General features: G+C 43.8%; 1 pseudogene; it reads right to left on the minus strand.

Moving 5' to 3' along the window:
- Positions 1-4,892: 4,892 nt before the first annotated feature.
- LOC145723195 (uncharacterized) lies at positions 4,893-16,093 on the minus strand (annotated as a pseudogene).
- Between the last annotated feature and the right edge of the window lie 209 nt (positions 16,094-16,302).

Genomic DNA, 16,302 nt, shown 5'->3' on the forward strand with positions numbered 1-16,302 from the left:
GCTTTTCCTTTCCACCCCAAACTGCAGTGATCTCTTTCTTCATTCTCCCAGAAATTGACAGAATTTTATAAGGCTTGAACACAGAGATCTAACAAAATTAAGTGGCCACTGCCCACCTATCCATTTACTTCAACAAAATTAGGTGATGGTACAGCATAATTCCTTCAGAATAAATCCTCCCGCTTTGGCTGCAGCCTCATGGAATGCCCTGACAATAGCCTCAGAGCACTGCTATAATATATCCAAAGTTGTCTGGGTTTTTGAAAGATTTTCGTTTTTATTTTTCTATGTAGTTTGTACCCCCAACGTGGAGCACAGACTCACAACCCCGAGATCAAAAGTCGCATGCTCTACCAACTGAGCAAGCCAGGTGCCCCTAAAGTGTCTTTCCTGAAACCCTTAAAAGCTGATGGAATTTTAAGGGAATCTTGATTTTGTATATTGAATACATTAGAGTCCTAAGCTTGGTGGACAATAATGAAAATAGTTTGCAAACCACAAAATACAATCGTATTCCAGCATTCAGTTACAGAATAAGGGTGAGATTACTAAAACTGGTGAGCATTGGCACTGCATGTAACCAGTCAAATCCTTCATTTTGCCTAATTCCAGTTTAGAAGCAAAAGGGTGTGGATTTCACAAGAGTCCTCCAGCCCTAAGTTTTGTTTAGCAATTAAATTAAATACGCAAAGGAGATACCTTAAGGTCTCATTGATAAGAAATAAAAATCAAAACTCAATCCGCAATCTGTCACCATTAGATCTCTTTAAAACAGAGAGACCCTCTTTAACATAAAAGTCTTTATCTTATTGACCACCATGCTTTAATGAAATACCACTATTTCTGTGTAGCTTGTTTCAAATCCCATGTTAAACAAAGGGGAGAAGTTCCATTATCTTTCAGGCTTTAACATCTCAGGATAAATTGGCTGTTCGTCTATTATTCATCCACCACTGTTAGAGATTAAGTCTTTGTTACTGACAGTGGTAAATCTTAGCTGGGCAGATCAATAGAATTATTTCTCTCCTCAGACAACAGAAGTTAGGAAGATAATGATTAGCAATGTCTTAAAAAAAAAAAAAAAATTCTGCCTTTCATTAGCAGTTCATGCTCCAGAAAAGGCTTTTTGAGTTGCCGAACAAAAGACAGCTCCTAAGGTTCAACAACTTCATGTATCAGGGAAATTTTCTGCAACTCTGAAACCTCTCTAAGTGCTTGGAGAGAAAAGCATATTCTATACGCTGACTAGCCTCAGAACCATAGGAAAGCCTTCATAATTAACACTCTTTGAATCTGTTGTCGGTCAATGCTAAGTCCTGAGTTACTGCAAGGAAGACCATCAATAGCCATAAGATCAGAATAAAAAGAAGAAAGCACAGACCAAACAAAATGCTTCAGCAATAAGAATAGCAGCTCTGCTCTCAGAAGACAGACTGCTCTGACTGGCTTCACACTTTAGCCCCACGTGGTTTCTTTGGAAACTACTTGTCATGAAATTTTATGATCTGTTAAAAAAAAAAAAAAGTGTAAGAATATATCTTCTTACCTACCTCACAAGGATGTTGGAAAGATTAAAATTAGATAGTTGTGAAAGTGTTTCTAACCCTCCGAGGAGAGACCGGAGAAATGCTTTGTGGATAAGCTTGTTCTTTGGAACTTTAAAATACCCCTCATGACCCCATCTCGCAGCCTTCTCCCATTAAAGCCCAGGATTCTGCTGACCACGCATTCAGCTTCGTTGTCTCTGAATAGCTCTTTACAATCATTCCAACTTGAAGCCCAGAACTATTTAATACATGAGTGACAAAGAGAAGAAAGAATGGCACCACCCCTCCAAACCCTTCCTGGATTAGTCAGAAGAGAATTCCAGCAGCTCGGCCTGGGCTAGCAGTGGAAATATTCCCATTACCTTCTTCCTTCCTCTCCTCAAAGCACACTCTCCTTTGTCTCCTTCCAAATGTAAGAACTAGCAAATGCATTGCCCACTGTTCACACACCCCTTTCACATCTCTGCAGAGGAGCATCCTCTCCTCTTCCTTAAGCCCTAATAGGAAAAGGCGTGGCCCACCCTCAGCAAAAGGTATCTTCAACATGTCCATGCTCTGCACACCACGCCCTTGTCAACAGACACTTCCAACTCCAGTAGAGACCCACTGTATATGGATTTCCCAAATGTTTCCACCTTCTACTCCACAGTGCTTCCCACCCAAATTCTACATGATCAAAACCAACTCTCAACTGGGATCTGTGTAACATTCGCATTAAGTTGTAAGTCACTAGTCTCTGCTTAGGAAGCTACACCTTCCTAAATATTTTTACCTCCTATTCCTCTTCTTCAGATTCTGATACACCTTCTCTCCCCACCCTGCATGCACATTCTCTCCCACAACCTATTGTCTCCAAGGAGCAGAACAGAGAGGAAATGCCATTACTGTTAAAAATCATCTATAAAGGGGAACCCTCCTACACTGTTGGTGGGAATGCAAGCTGGGGCAGCCACTCTGGAAAACAGTATGGAGGTTCCTCAAAAAGTTGAAAATAGGGCTGCCTTATGACCCAGCAATTGCACTACTGGGTATTTACCCCAAAGATACAAATGTAGTGACCTGAAGGGGCACCTGCACCCCAATGTTTATAACAGCAATGTCCACAATAGCCAAACTATGGAAAGAGCCAAGATGTCCATCAACAGATGAATGGATAAAGAAGATGTGGTACATATATACAATGGAATATTATGCAGCCATCAAAAAATGAAATCTTGCCATTTGCAATGACGTGGATGGAACTAGAGGGCATTATGTTAAGCGAAATAAGTCAATCAGAGAAAGACCATTATCATCTGATCTCACTGATATGTGGAATTTGACAAACAAGGCAGAGGATCATAGCAGAAGGGAAGGAAAAATGAAACAAGATGAAATTAGAGAGGGAGACAAACCATAAAAGACTCTTAATCTCAGGAAACAAACTGAGGTAGAGGGGGGTGGGAGGGAGGCAGTGACTGGGGGATGGGCATTGGGGAGGGTATGTGCTATGGTGAGTGCTGTGAATTGTGTAAGACTGATGAATCACAGACCTGTACCCCTAAAACAAATAATACATTATATGTTAATAAAAATAAATAAATAAATAATCATCTCTATTATAAGAGATGGTCCAACAGGGGTGTGATGCACACAGAAACAGTTTAGAGGGGGGCGAGGAAATGAAATCCTAAGAATGGAATTTCAAGTGAAATTTGAGGGACGTAAACTCAGGGAATAGAGGGCATCCCCTGCAGTCACTCAGCTTAGGTGCTACCTATTCTACCTACAGGATAACCTAATCCTGATTACAGGGCTGCACGTTACCAGGCACTGGGGACTGAGTGATGCAGAACATAGTGATGGCTTCTCAGGCACCAGTGTGGTCAGTTTTACAGCATTCAGTTGCAGACGACAGATGCTACCCTTGAGTTAATGGAAGCAGAAAGGTACTTATTTCCAAATATTATGTGGCTTCCTAAATCATGGAAAAGTAGAGGAACAGGTGCGGACTGAGCTCTTGAGAACAACTCACAACTGCCTCCGCCATTGTTGGGAGAGTAGCTGCCATTGCTTCAGGTGCAGCTGAATCAGGAAGTGGCTGATGTTGAGCCATGAGGCCTCCGCCACCATCTGCTCCAGCAGGAGTGGATGTTTCTGGCCCTGCCTCTTTCCACACTTTACTCGGTTCCAAATCCAAGTTTCATAGTAATGCATCAGTCCAAAAGAACCAAAATCACATATGGAACGCTAACTGTGAGAGAGTCTAGGAAATGTAGTTTTTAGCTTTCAAGACTCTACAGTATAGAAAGGCACATTATAAGAAGGAATAAGCATTGAGCAATTCTACTACATCTACTACATGAGTGAAGTTCCGGTAAAACTGAAGACCAGGGGGCGCCTGGGTGGCTCAGATGGTTAAGTGTCTGCCTTCAGCTCAGGTCATGATCCCAGGGTCCTGGGATCGAGCCCCACATCGGGCTCCTGGCTCAGCAGGGATCCTGCTTCTCCCTCTCCCTCTGCCTCTCTCCCTGCTCATGCTCTCTTCCTCTCTCTCTCTGTATCTCTGTGTCTCAAATGAATAAATAAAATCTTTAAAAAACAAAAAACTGAAGACCAGTCTTGAAGTACTAAATACCTTTATTTAAACTACTTTCTGGGAAACATTTTTTTTCAAGTGCTTTCCACTTTTCCCAGCCTCAGGTAAAGAGAAAAAGGACCAAATTCAATTTATTTTTTTCTCAATGACCCAAAATCATAACCATGAACATTGCTTACTGGGCTGCAAATAGCAGTACACACACACACACACACACACACAAATTATTCATAACAGCATAACAACATAAGGAGGAATACTCATGACTATTTCAGTCTTCATTTCTATAACTGGTCACATGGTTGAAGCTAGTATTTATAAAATTACCTCCTTCCACTATCCATTCCATACTCCCTTTGCCTTCAGCAAGCACCTCAGCTGGTCATGGTCCTTTATCTGGTGGGGTGACCCAAACCTTCATTCATGAAGGGTCTGGGCCATTAGCAGTCCTACCTGGATTGGGTTGTTGTACTACTGACCTTAATCACAGGGAATCATAATAGTCAGATGCCCTAAAGGATCTCCTATATTCCAAATATACTTTTCCCTCCATCCATAGTGGATGACTAGCCCAATTTCCCCTTGGTAGTCAAGATCAATCACCCCAGGCAACACCATAACCCCCTTCTTTGCCTGTTGATTCAGAGGTATAAGTACCCCAAAGTGGTTGGGTGGCAGTCTTTACTTCCAGTTCAAAAAGATCACTGTGTCTCCTGATGGAAGCATTCCTCCTTCTGGAATGACTAAGACTTCTAGACCAGCAGAGGCTAAGCTGTGGGAACAGGAAGCAAAAATTTTGCTAGTGGGTCACTAGGGGTAATAGTGAGCCGTGCCATTCCCACTTCCACCCCTTGATTCCTGGATCTGTGAATCCTGACTATGAGAGAAAGAGCACCATATACTGAATGCTGATTCAGCCTTCTGGGAAACTTGCCCCAGCTCTGCAAGGTATTACCACCTACATAGCACTATAACTGAGTCTTCAAAAGGCCATTCCTCTGCTGTTTCAGGATGAGTGGGGAACTCGATAAGAACAGTGAGTTCCATAAGCATGGGCCCATTGCCATACTTCTTTTGCTGGGAAGTGAGTTCCTTGATCGGAAGCAATGCTGTGTAGAATAATATGACGGTGGATAAAGCATTCTGTAAGTCCACAGATGGTAGTTTTGGCAGAAGAACTGTGTGCAATGAAGGCAAATCCATATCCAGAGTAAGTGTCTATTTCAGCAAGAACAAAACATGCCCCTTTCAAGATGGAAGGAGTCCAATGTAATCAACCTGCTACCAGGTGGCTGGCTGATCACCCCCAGGCAGCGATGTCATATCAGGGACTTAGTGTTGGTCTCTGCTGCTGGCAGATTGGACTTGCAGCCGTCGCCATAGTCAGGTTGGCCTTGGTGAGTGGAAGTCCATGTTGCTAAGCCTGTGCATAACCTCTATCTCTGCCACCATGGCCACTTGGTTCATGAGTCCATTTGGAGATGACAGTGGTGGCTGTGGAAAGAAGCAGGTTGGTATCCACAGAATAGGTCATCCCATCAACTCAGTTATTAAAATCCTCCTCTGCTGAGGTCGCTCTTTGGTGAGCATTCACATGGGACACAAATATCCTCACATTTTTTGCCCATTCAGAGAGGTCTATCCACATACCTCTTCCCCAAATTTCTTTGCCACTAATTTTCCAATCATGTTCCAAGTCCCTGGCCATTCGACCAAACCATTAGCCATAAATCAGTATATAATCACACATCTGGCCATTTCTCCTCCCAAGCAAAGTGAACAGCTAGGTAAACTTCTACCCAATAGGAGGATTTCTCTTCACCACTGTTCTTCAGGAATTTCACAGGAAGGGGCTGTAGAGTGGTAGCTGTTCACTTTCAGGTGGTTCCTGTGTACCATATAGAACCATCTATAAACCAGGCCCAAATCTTCTCTTCCACTGATCATAAGGACCCCCCATCAGTCCATAGGTGCAGGCGGGGAAAGAGAAGGCAGTGTAGCAGGAGTGGGCACTATAGGCATTTGGGCCACTTCTTCATGTATCTTAATTATGTCTTTAAGACCTGCCTATACCCAATCACATCCATTCCACTTAACATTTGATGATGGAGTACTGCTATGCATGCTCAACTTTATAGTTCTGTGGGTCAGATAACACCCAGTTCATGTGGGGCAGCTCAGGTCACATGGTAACTTGGCAGCCCGTATTAAGTCTTCAGTCTCTACTAAGGCTTAGTAGCAAGCCAAGAGCTGTTTCTCAAAAGGAAAGCAGTTATCTTCAGAGGATGGCAGGACTTTCCTCCCAAATCCTTAGGACCTGTCAAAGTTTCCAAAGAGCATCCCTATGCCGCTGACACTTCAAGTATCAGTGGATCTACTGGATCATGTGGTCCAAGGGGCAGAGCAGCTTACATAGCAACCTGGACCTGTTGCAGAGCCTTCTCTTGTTTTTAGACCCACTCAAAACTAGTAGCTTTTCAGGTCACTCAGTAAATGGGCCAGAGTAACACACCCAAATGAGGAATACATTGCCTCCAAACTCCAAAGAGGCCCACTAGATATGCCTCATTTTTGGTTGTAAGAGGGGCCAGATGCAATCATTATCCTTCACCTAGAAGGGATATCATGATATGCCACACTACTAGACACCTAGAAATTTCACTAAGGTAGAGGGTCCCTGAATTTTTGTCAGATTTATACAACCCTCTGACATGCAAAAGTCTTACCAATAAATCTAGAGTAGTTGCTACTCCTTGATCACCAGGTCCAATCAGCATAATGTCATCAGTGTAATGGACGAATATGATGTCTAGTGGAAGGGAAAAGCTATCAAAATCCCTGCAAACTAAACTATGACACAAGGCTGGAGAGCTGATATACCCCTGAGGAAGGAGAGTGAAGGTGTATTGCTGGCCTTACCAGCTACAAGTAAATTGTATCTAATAGACCTTACAGAAAGAAGGATTTGCCAGATCAATAGCTGCATAACAAGTAACAGGGGATGTACTAATTTACTAAAACAATGAAACCACATCTGGTACAGCAGCTGCAATTGGAGCCACCACCTGGACAAGCTTAGAGTAGCCCACTGTCATTCTCCAAGACCCATCTGTCTTCTGCACAGGACAAACAGGTAAGTTAAATAAGGATGTGGTGGGAATCACCATCTTTGCAACTTTTAAGTCCTTGATGGTGGCACTAGTCTCTGAAATCCCTCCAGAAATGGGATATTGCCTTTGGCTTACTATTTTTCTAGGTAGAGGCAGTTCTAGTGGCTTTCACTTGACGTTTTCCACCATAATAGCCCTCCACAGATCAGCCAACCAATGTGGGGATTCTGCTAGCTGCTGAGTAGATCTATTCCAATTATGCATGCCAGAACTGGAGAGATAACCACGGTGTGGGTTTGGAGATCTATTGGGCCCACTGTGAGACAGACCTGAGCTAATACTCCATTGATCACCTGACCTCCATAAGCCCTGACTCTGCCTGGTGGCTCATATGATTATGGAGGTTGAAAAGTCCCACCATCTGCACTCTGCAAGTTGAAGACCCAAGAAGGCCAGTGGTGTAGTTTGAAGGCCTAAGAGCCAATGGTATAGATTCCAGTTTCAGTCTGAAGGCCTGAGAACCAGGAGCACCAAGGGTAGGAGAAGACTGATGTCCCAGCTCAAGCAGTCAGGCAGAGAGAGAGAAAGAGAGAGATGGAGGGCAATTCCTCCCTTCCTGTACCTTTTTTGTTCCTCTCAGGCCCTCAGTGGATTGGATGATGTCCACCCATTGGGGAGGGCAATGCAATCTACTTTGTTGAGACTACTGCTTCAGATGGTAATCTCTTCCAGAAACATCGTCACAGACACAACCAGATATGGTGTTTAACTAGATATCTGGGCATCCCATGATGCTGACTACTAAATTAACTATCACAAGTGGTTACTTTTGAAGGGATGTAAAGCAGGAGGAGCATGAGAGAGCCTTCTGGAGCATTGTAAATATTTTATACCTTGATCTGAGTGATAATTAAATGTATGTGTAGTTTGTAAGCTATACAAGTATGTTTTATACAGTTTACTGTATATAAATTATACCTCAAAAAGGAAGGAGGGAAGGAAGAAGGGAAGGAGGGAGGGAGGGAGGAAGGAAGGAAGGAAGGAAGGAAGGAAGGAAGGAATAAAGGGACAGAGGGAGGGAGGGAGGAAAGAAGGAAGGAAGGAAAGGAGGGAAGGGAGGGAGGGCACAATGAATGTGTATGGGCTTCAGAATCAGGCAGAATCAGCTCAAATTCTGACCATTTGCTAACTGTGTGACCTTGGACATACTATTTCACCTTTGAACTGCAGTCCCTCCAAGTGTAAAATGGGAAGTCTAATATCTCTAACTTGTGAAATGTTAAAGAGGTAGTACATGTAAAAAGCACCTAGTCTATGTAGGTGTTCAATAGATGTTAGTTTCTTTCTCTCCCCTCAGGTATCTTCTTTTCTTTTTTAAGTCACCTCCTAAGAGATCTCATCAACTACCATAGTTTTAAATATGCTGGTAACTCCCAAATTTATACTTCCATTCTGGTCCTGCCCCTAAACTCTAGGCTCATATATCTAACTGCACCCTCAACATCTCCCCTTGGGTCTCTAATAGGCATCTCAAATTGAACACGCTCAACACTTCTGTTTATTTGTACCTCCCACCCTCCAACTAAACCTTCTCCCCGATCAGTGTTCTCCCGAGCATAGCAGCTCCATTCATCCAGATGCTCAGACCACAAACCTTGGAGTCAGTTTTACCTCCTCTTTGATTTTCACATTCCATATGTGATCCATTAGCCAATCCCATAGTTATATATATACAGAATCCAAATATGTACAGAATCTGGCCACTTCTTAGCCCCTCCACCACCCTCATCTAAGCCTCAGATCATTGCAATGCCCCACTGAGTACTGTCTTCCTTTTTGCTTTCTTGGCCTTCCATTCAGTTTATTTTCCACACGGCAACCAGAGTAAAATCAGATCATATTATTCCCTTATTCTCCCCTCTCTGATAGCTTCCCATTGCACTTAGTACAAAATCTAAAATCCTTAACATTTTTGTTTTATTTTATTTATTTATTTATTTATTTTAAAGATTTTATTTATGTATTTGACAGAGAGAGACACAGTCAGAGAGGGAACACAAACATGGGAAGAGGGAGAGGGAGAAGCAGGATTCCCACGGAGCAGGGAGCCCGATGTGGGGCTCAATCCCAGGACCCTGGGATCATGACCTGAGCCAAAAGCAGGCGCTTAATGACTGAGTCGCCCAGGCACCCCAAAATCTAAAATCCTTATCATGGCCCCAGATCCTAAATGATCTGACCTGGGTCTATATCTCTGACCTAATCTTCTCCCACTCTCCTTCTTGCTCATTGCACCCAGCCACACTGGCCCTCTTGCTGCTCCTTACACAGACCAAGCACACTGCACTTCTTCCATGCTCCACTCAAGACTTCTGCATCTGCTCTTCCCTCTGCCTAGAATATTCTTCCCCCAGATATTCACATGGATTGTAATTCCCTCACTTTCCTCAGCCTTCAAGTGCCACCTGCTCAGAGAGGCCTAACCACACCACTCTATATAAAATAGTAGACTTTGATCCTCCCTGTTTAAAAATTTTTTTTTCAAAAAAAAATTAAAAATATAAAAAATAAAATTAAAAATGTTTTTTCTTCATAGTATATAACACCTCTGTACATTAGGGTATGTATGTGTGTACTCTATCTCTCCCAGTTGAGTATAAGTTCCATGAAGGCAAGACCTTTGTCTCATTCCCCATTCTTTCTCCTCAGTTTGGGAGCAGTACTGACATGTTGTAGGCATTTAATAAATATGCCTTGAATGAATGAATGAATGAATGAATGAATTGTGCAGATTTGGGGCAGCATCAATTTAAGGTCACTAACCTCTGAGCATTACTTAGTGATCTGTTTCATGCCCCCATGGACAGATCTCTTCCAGATGCCTCTTCTAACATTTCCCCCCTGTCTTCAGTCTCCTTTCCGGTCCTGCAGTTCCTCACTTGTTATCAGCAAAAGAATTTGCTACCTGCTTTACAGGGAACCAGCAAGGTCACCCAAGGAGAACTCCATACCAACAAACGCACCCACATCTGCTTCCCCCTGTTCTGGCTTGCCTTCTGTCTCAGCGGAAGAGGTCCCGCTACCATCTCCCCTCTCCCTGCCTTCACCAAGGATCTTGTGCATCAATTAACTTTCTGTGGTTGGCTCTTCAGTTTCTCCTGCTCTAGGGCCAGTTTTCCTCCAGCATTTGAACATTTTCAAGTCTCCCATTTTAAACATCCCAGGGCTTGGATGAGGGTGGGCCTCCTGCACACCATCAGGCTTGGCTTGGCTGAGGGACTGAGTCTGAGGGTCCAGGTCAGAGGTCTTTGGGACCTGAGCAGTGCGGGCTGAATTACCATGAGCAGGCCAGAGCTCACCTCCATCTTATGACCTAGTGCAGTTCTCTGCCCTACCTGTGGGCTCAGATGGCTAAAGGGCCAACATGTCTGTGCCCAAGCCCAGCAGGTCAAATATCAGCATGTTCTTGGCATGGCCTAAAGCCTAGTTCTCAGGCCTGGCTGTTCACCAGAAAGCTCCCAGAGTAGTTCTCAAAAATATACATTCCCAGGTCACACCTCCCCCGCCCCCCCCAAATTCTGATTTATTAGGTCTGGAATCTATATCTTTTTTAAAAGCTCCCCAGTGATTGTGATGTACAGTCAGTATTGGAAATCTAGATCTGTGTGTTTCAATCCTGGATGCACATTAAAATCACCAAAATGAGGGTGGAGGGTACTTTTAAAAAATATTGATGCCTGCTATCCCCACCCAAGAGCTTCTAATTCTTTTGGTCTGTGGGTAGACATAGGTATTAAATTTTTGTTTTGTTTTGTTTTTTTCCCATGCACAGTCAGGGTTGAAGACCTCTGGTCCAGACAGTCAAATGGAATTTTTGTTCAAGGAAGTTAACTCACATCTGAGTGGGTGCAAAAGTAAGGGAAGCCATGGGAGAAGACCAGACATACTAAAGGGGCCATCAGCGGGCTCGGTGGACAGCAGGATACAGGGGTCAATGTGGGAGGGGCAAAATGGGACAAGATATCAAGCTTACCCAGAAAGCTTTCTGCCAATGCAGTTTCCTGACACCAGGCCCATGTTTTTTATCTTTCTCTCATTCCTCTCCTAGTAGGAACCAAATCCGAGGCACAACCGGCTGGAGGCTGCAGAGACCACAAACGCAGGGAAGAGACATAGCTTCATCTCTTCCCTTACCAGAGGACACGCACTCCTTCCTGGTCCCAGCCCAATAGAATAATGCCAGTGGGATTTGCGGGCCTTGATGAGGGCACTGACATACTGGCTCCGCTCCTAAGAAAATTTTCTTTGCCCTATGCCTTCTGGCTGCTTAAATCATTCAATTGCCTGAGAATCCAGGCCATGAAAGTATTCTCTGTGGTATACTCAAGCTGCGAGATATTAGTAGTAGATAGACTTTCACAGTTTTTAAGGAAAATCAATTAGAAAGCTAACAAAAGAGCTTGTTGAAGAAGGCTTAGTAGTTTTTTTTCAAATTTAAGCTGGGATAATCTGTCTATAATGTCACATTGATAGTTTACTCACCCAGCGATTCAACAAATGTGTATCGAGTACCAGGCTTGGTGTTTGGAGTTGGGTAGAAAATGTTAAATGAATCAGACATGTTCCTGCCTACATGGAGGTTATAGTTTAGGACAGGGCAAACTGTAGCCCTGATGCCAAATCTGGCCCTCTGCCTGTTTTTGTAAATAAAGTTTTATTGGAACACAGCCATGGCCATTTGTTTACAAATTATCTCACTGCTCTCTGACTATAGTGGCAGAGTTGAGGAATTGAGCGGTTGCAACAGAGACTGTATGGTCTGCAAAACCTAAAATCTTTATTACTAGGCCCTTAACAGGAGCAGTTTGCCAACCCCTAGTCTAGTGGATAGTTTCCCATCTCAAGGATCCACTTATTTTTTATAAGCTGACTTAGATGAGAGTTTTTGGTTGAAAGGAGAGAATCTACTTAAATGGGCTCAAGGAGAAAGGAGGATTATGATAAAGTATTTCTCCATGGAATCCATGGACAGGAAATTAAATACAGGCATTACTCCTACAGCATGAGCTTTTGCCATACAAAATGGCCATAACTCAAGTCTAGTAATTAAAGAACATAATCTGCATTACTAAGAATATCATTGGTTAGGGGCGCCTGGGTGGCTCAGTCGTTAAGCGTCTGCCTTCGGCTCAGGTCATGATCCCGGGGTCCTGGGATCGAGCCCCGCATCGGGCTCCCTGCTTTGCGGGAAGCCTGCTTCTCCCTCTCCCACTCCCCCTGCTTGTGTTCCCTCTCTCGCTATGTCTCTCTCTGTCAAATAAATAAATAAAATCTTTAAAAAAAAAAAGAAATGAATATCATTGGTTACAACATCTCAACCAGGAACTAATAACATATTCAGGAGCTAGCACTAATATAAGAAAAACTGTTGCCCAAGAAACACAGAGCTTTGTTTGGGTAGTTTTGACTTTGTTTATCCTAACAATAGGTGATAACAATGGTAAAGGAGATAAGGATATATAAAATGTCCCCTACTGGTAATAAGAAAGAATGGATAAGATTTTTAGGCAAAAGCTAAAAGTCACCAAATGCTGGATTTGCCCCATGATGTTTAGATTTTACTCTTACAGCCATAAAAAGCATTCTTTTATTAAAATTACTGCAGGAAAAATAACTTCTTTTGGGGAAAATCTGAAACTCTCCAGCCCCTATCCATTCTCCCTCCTTAATACAATGATTTTTAAAAAGCAGTCATTAAAAATGTGAGGTTTCTGAGGAATGCAGAATTGACCGTCCAGTCAGACCTCACGAGAAGTGGAACTGGGTCAGGATCTGAGGTCATTCTCGATGCTTCCCCAGAAGTACATGGCCCCTTGGGCTTCCTCCTCTGCTCTTCTCTGCTGCCTCTCTCGCCTGGCTTCTTCTGTCCTGAACAACCTGGACTGTGGGCCCAAGTCTGCATGTCTCCAGAGCCTGCCATTACCAGGAAACAGTTTTAGAATCCCGTAGTATAAATTCTTAAGAATCTGACTGGCTTAACTCAGTTTATAGTTGGATCCTTTTAGCAGAGCCTGCTAAAACCTTAACCTTTACATTGTCCCCAAGCCAAATAACTGCATTTCCAGCTTCCCTTGAGTCTCAGCGTAGGCCTGAGGCTAAATCCTATGCAATGAGATAGAAGCAAAAGTGTTGCCTGAGTCTTCTGGGACGTTCCCTTAGGGTTAGATATGATGACGTGATGGCCAAGAGCCCAAGAGCCACACCCTTGAAGTAGCAGAGTGTGAGCAGGAAGAGCTTGGGGTACTGACTGAAGTCCCCACGCCAGCCCTGGAATGCCTACATCCAAGCTTCTTTTATGTGAGAGAGAAATGCATGCCCATCTTGTTTATGCAACTATTTGGGGGAGTTTCTGTTACTTGCAACTGAACCCAAACTAATCATTTCCTCTGATCCAATAAGCTGTGACCAGAGAGGCAGGGCATGGGGGATACTGCCCAGATAGTGAACCCCCAGATCTGAGCAGATTTCCCAGGGAAGTGGGCTCGGGCAGAGAAGGAAAACGATTTGGAGTATTTCCAACACTGGCTGAGGTCCATTGCCAGACCACTTGGGTTTGTAAGGAAGGAAAATACTAGGATACATATAAAAGTGGAGGGTAGGCTGATATCCTAGAATTTGCACCAAGGTAAAAATTATAATTCAAGGGAAACAGGCTCTGAGTAGTGGAATTATGGGTAGCGTAGCTGCAGGCCAGGTCGGTGGGTGCCCTGAGCAGATGGAAGTCAATTGTTCTGCTAATAATTGAAGAAACATTGGTTACATTCTTTCAGAGATCTGGTTAACTCATTCCCTTTGGCCACTTAGGGCTGTAATTTATAGGTAGCAAAGTCACTTAGGATAATAAAGCCCCCAGGCCTGGTAGCAAACTGCTGAGATTTTTCAAGAAGAAAGAGACCACTTAAACATCTCCTTGGTTTTTCCAGGGTGAATGATACCCAGAGGAAACAGGTTTCAAATGTGTCTCCATCATTCACACCCTCAAGAAGAAAGATGAGAGGAACCAAGCAAAAATACTGAAAGTGCTACATTCATTTCAAATATCTGACAAGTGAGGAGAGTTCAGGTCCCACCATTATTTTCTTCCTTTTCTCTAAGAGCTCTTAATGGATTGAGAAAAAATTAGTTCAAATATCTGTTGGTTTGAATGCATCTATTCAATAAAAAGAAGAATAGATGTCACTGTTAAAAATAGCCTTTCTTCTATACAAGCATGTCCTACTGGGCTATGGTCTTTCTGTTTAACTTCTTCCTAAGTGAAGAAAAGCCTAAAAGTACGTCCATCACCTCTGCTTGCTGAAGAAGCACCTAGCCTGCAATGCCCATTCCCTCAAAGCCGCGGGGGCCGCTGGGTCACAGGCACAGCCGGTCCGAGCTCGCCACAAACGTCAGACACTTGAAAGCAGAGATTTAAGAAGGAAATGGGTTGTTCTCCATGTTCGGGGAAAAAAATTTAAATGGTCTGTAATAGAAAATGGGGGGCGGGAGGAAGTACTCTGTTCTCTGGCCTTAGCACAGATCACCAAAGAAGACAACAACTTACAGAAACAGGAAATCCTTGTGGAAATGAAGACCCTCAAAACGAGAAAACAACAACGATTGATCCAGAGTTTGCTCTAGCAAGGGAATCGGCCACCGTGGCTCCAAGGCGGGCAGAAGAGTGGGGAAGCTTTCGAGTAGCAAACAAGAGAAGACTTTATGCTCTGAGTGGGGTCTTTGTGTCAGCATGAGGAAGCTGTAAGCGAGCTAACTAGAAGCGGGGCATGCCGGGTGACTGGTTAGGGGTGCGTGTAGGCTTTCTGTACTTGCTCCCAAGTTGACCAGGGGCCAAAAATTAGTGCAGCTGTCAGTTATTAATCAAGTCCTGGCCATTTGGGGCCGATTGTTTCAGAAACGACTGTTTAGCTCTCTGGATTGTTACTAGAGATAGCAGTCTGGCCTCCTGCACGTCTGACAGAGAGCAGGCAGGCTCCCTGGGTGGCTTGTTGTAGACGAGGGGGTTGGTTTCCTGAGCTGGTTGCTGCAGGCTGGGGGTCAGAGTTCTATGTTTATATATGGTCTGGCCATCATCCGTTTGTTCAGTTTCTCATCTTTCAGAAAAAGACCGCTGAGTCTAGGCAGCTGACCCAGAGCCAGCAAGGTAATTCCCAGCATTTCTAGGGAGCCACTTTGGGAGATAGCCAATTCCATAGGCCACCTTGCCCAGAAGTGCCTACACACCACTTATGAGAGCACATCCCTCCTGACCCCATGCGGCAAGATGACGAAGGAGGAAGGGAGGGGTCGTGGTTATGGGAGCTCTGGAGTCCTAGGAGGAGAGGAGGGGAGAGTGCTCCATAGTTCTCAGCTGCCCGCAGCTGTAGGTTAGAACTCTGTGGGCAGGTTTGAGCAAATACTGATGCAGGGGTCCCACACCACCCGCCAAAGATTCTAAGTTAATACAGCAGGCTGGAAATCGGTATTTTTTCAAAACTTCCCAGGTGATTCTAGTTGGTTCTAGCATGCAGCCCAGGTTGGCAGCTGCTGACCAAAATGAATAAACTTTTAAGAGACAGGGGGAGCAAATATTTAACAATTAGTGAACATGGAATCAGGGCATGGAGCCATGATCAAGAAGTCTTCAATCTTTCAGTCTTTCAGTTGGACTAGAAAAATAAAAGCAGACTGACCTAAAGTAGCAAATAGACAGCAGCACGGAGTGTGAGCCTACGTACCTGAAATGGAAACGCTGCAGGATCTAAACCATGGGCATAAGGCGCAAACGAGTACACTTCAAACCATCGTAAACACAACTGAACCATACCTACTTTGAGCGGCCGTCTGGATCTTCATTTTAACCATTAAATGTTTTATTCCCTCTCTTTAAAATGCCATTTTATCATGACTTAGTATTTCTCACAGAATGCAATGAGTACACGCATGTACATGTGTGCTCAGCCTAAGTTTGCATGTTTCTCAAATACTTTACACAGAACAATTACGTTCGTGGCATATAAACTCCAAAACCTGA

Source organism: Leptonychotes weddellii, chromosome 8 (genome assembly GCF_054177405.1).
Source record: "Leptonychotes weddellii isolate Sample4059 chromosome 8, ASM5417740v2, whole genome shotgun sequence".
In the NCBI taxonomy this organism is placed as follows: Eukaryota; Metazoa; Chordata; class Mammalia; order Carnivora; family Phocidae; genus Leptonychotes; species Leptonychotes weddellii.